The sequence below is a fragment of the Plasmodium cynomolgi genome, chromosome 12 (assembly GCF_000321355.1).
Source record: "Plasmodium cynomolgi strain B DNA, chromosome 12, whole genome shotgun sequence".
In the NCBI taxonomy this organism is placed as follows: domain Eukaryota; phylum Apicomplexa; class Aconoidasida; order Haemosporida; family Plasmodiidae; genus Plasmodium; species Plasmodium cynomolgi.
This window is the reverse complement of record NC_020405.1, coordinates 575,399-578,340: the sequence shown is the minus strand read 5'-3', so window position 1 is coordinate 578,340 and position 2,942 is coordinate 575,399. Positions and strand designations below refer to the sequence as shown.

The following is a 2,942-nucleotide window of genomic DNA, read 5'->3' as shown; positions in this document are numbered from 1 at the left end:
ACTCTTTTTTTTTTTTTATTCATATATAAATGTACATACACGCCAGTAAAAAAAAAAAGTAAAAAAATACACGTGCACACACACATGGTGAAATTTGAACCTTTTATCTGATTGCGTGTAATGTGACAAACGAAGAAGACTTTGTTTTTTTTTTTTTTTTAAATAGCTATAAAAATGGTTAGCTAGCTGTGTAAGGAGGGAAGCAGCGCAAATGCTCAGGGGGGACACAGCATGTGCAGATAGAAAAACAAATGGTTGGAGTATATATAGGTATACACCTACAAGTTACACCCATGCGTTCCTGCTTCAAACGCTTCTACTTCTCATACCGTTGTGGGTCTGCCTTGCGCGCAAACTCAATCCTTTTTTTGCCTACCCCCCTACCCCAATCTGGTCCTGTACCGTACAGCGCTCTATCGGAGGGGGAGGAGTCATCACTTCTGTGAAAAGAGAAGAGTTTGACTAAAATGAGCTAATCCAAAAACAGTGTCTATAAAAAATTCCCTTGTAATGATACACCTTCGAGAGCGTTAAATGGAGGGTCAATTATTTTGCTCAGGTACCCCATTTTTACCTCTTAACCTTTTGGTAAGCAATTTCGAGGGGAAGGAAAATTACAGAGCGTGTGGGGGGAGTAACCTCCAATGCGATATGATAAAATGCAAAATTCGCAACTGAGCCATCTTGCTCCCTTTTTGTGTGCCTCTGATGAAACTGTGCTGGGGCCGCGAAAATGGGCACACGCAGGCAGGCACGAAGGGAAAAGGAAAATGAACCCTCGAAATTTTTGAACCTTGCCATTTGGGACATGACCCACCAATGGGGGCCCCTCGCGATGTTCTGCGCGGAGGAACGCCTATGACACAATGGCGCGGTTTTATTTACACAACTTAATGAGTAATCCGCTGAGGGGAGGCGCCCCCACCGGTTCGGTTGCTATTTTCGCGCTTCCGAAACGGTCATTCCGTTCTGCCATCTCCACGCAGAGGAGAAGCACAACAGGGTCAGGCGCATTTCGCAAAGCTGCCTTTTCAAACGTCTGTGTCACCCCACAAGTTGGCAAAATAAAATTGTGCGCAAAAAATAAGTTAACAAATAAATAAGTAAATAAATAAATAACGCAAAGTAGGGTAAAATGAAATAAAGTTGTATCATGTGGTGCCTCACCTGCGTTTTTGTTTTACCCAATCTGGAAGGGCACTCACCAGCACATGAATCATTTTGAGTTAAATTGGGTACCATGTAGGGTAGGTAAAATAACTGCCAAAAGGAAGCACGTGCGCAAGTAGGGGTTAAATTTGAGCGTTCGAAATTGGGGAAGGCCTTCCGAAAATATTTGTGCGTTAGGAATATTTTAATTGAAAGCACATTTTAATTTGAAGCCTTCGTGGCGCAATTGGATAGCGCGTTGGACTTCTAATCCAAAGGTTGCGGGTTCGAATCCCGCCGGGGGTATCACAAAAAAAAAAAAAAAAATAAAAATTCTTAAAAAATGTAAAAAAAAAGAAAAGAAATTTTTTAGGCTAAATTGGAATGAATAATTTTTTTTTTCTTCATCTGTGCTCATTTTAACGTGCAAGTATAGTGCTAACGCGAATTTAAAATAAATTCCAAGTGGAAGAAAATTATTCTTTTGAGTTAAATGGGCAGCACTTTTGCTCTCGCCCTCTTACCAGTAGTAAAATGCCTTAATGAGAGAGAACACACATGGGCGTCGAAAAAGAGTTCGTTTAGCTTTTCATTTCAGATGGGCGTGATGGAGAAATTTATCCAAATAGCCGCATAAGATGAACTTTTTAGAGAACATATCGCGGTGCTAAGAAATTGCTAACAAATTGCTAACAAATTGCTAAGAAATGGGACCCAGTAGTCACCTCGTCATTTGTGTTTATCGCCGTGGTGCTTACAATAATAAGAGGTTGTCTAGTTCGATGCCATGGGAAGGAGAGAAAAGGAAGTTGTTCCCCTTTCCATTTCTCTCCATTTGATCCCATTGCAGTTTATGTGATTATTTTTGCCTTTGGGAGGGGGGGACACACGGTGAGATATCCTTATCGAGTGGATTACTCGTCTTGGTGTGAGCAAAACGGGGGTGGGGGGCACTCCTAAAGAACCCTACTTTGCATTGCGTATAAAATGGTGAAGCCATATCTTTTACGCCTTCGCGAAGTGTTTGCTTATGCATATACAAATATTCTCCACCAAGTGTGCCCCCATCAGGGTGGACACTCTACTCCAACGCTGTGCCTTTTCCTCTAAGAATGGTTCAAATGAGGGTGTAGTGAGAAGTGCTCGAGAAGAATGAGGCGTGTATGCGAACTTCTCCATGTAACAGCGCCATGTTATATTTGGATGGGTCCCGTCAACTGTTTACTTAATCACACAAAGGGGGGAAGAAGGGAAAAGTCCTTTTTGCTCGGCACGCCTTCCCCTTTTTGTTTTATTTTAAAAATAAGAAGCCGTTTGTTTTGCTCGTTTCCACATATAATGGAGGGGGGAAAAGATAAAATCCCCCCATTTTTACGTTCCCGATGGGGAATTACAACTTCTCGTCGTATATCCAAAGGGGGGTTGGAAAAAAAAAAAAAAAAATGTGCCAATTCGGGAAAAGCGTAAAACTACTGCTCATATATTGGTATATATTAAGTACGACTTTTTATTTAACCACCCGTTGGGATAAACTTGCAAAAAAGAAAAAAAAAAAAATTACATTCCTTCTCGAACGTCATGTGTCATCCTTGCGCAGGGGCCATGCTAATCTTCTCTGTATCGTTCCAATTTTAACAAACGGCATCTCCGAAGAGAGCCAATATTATAATATAACTGAGAATGTACGGATATGCTAAAAAAAAGGCATTTCGGTTACCCCTCCTTTCACACAAAAAAAAAAAAAAAAAGTAGAAAAAATGGGCAGATAATCAACCCCGTCAAAGTACACTCGG

General features: G+C 41.1%; 1 non-coding gene across 1 annotated transcript; it reads left to right on the top strand.

Moving 5' to 3' along the window:
* The first annotated feature begins 1,381 nt into the window (after positions 1-1,381).
* On the top strand, positions 1,382-1,455 carry PCYB_122235. Its single transcript has one exon. It is a non-coding gene; the product is annotated as a tRNA-Arg (tRNA).
* Positions 1,456-2,942: the final 1,487 nt, after the last annotated feature.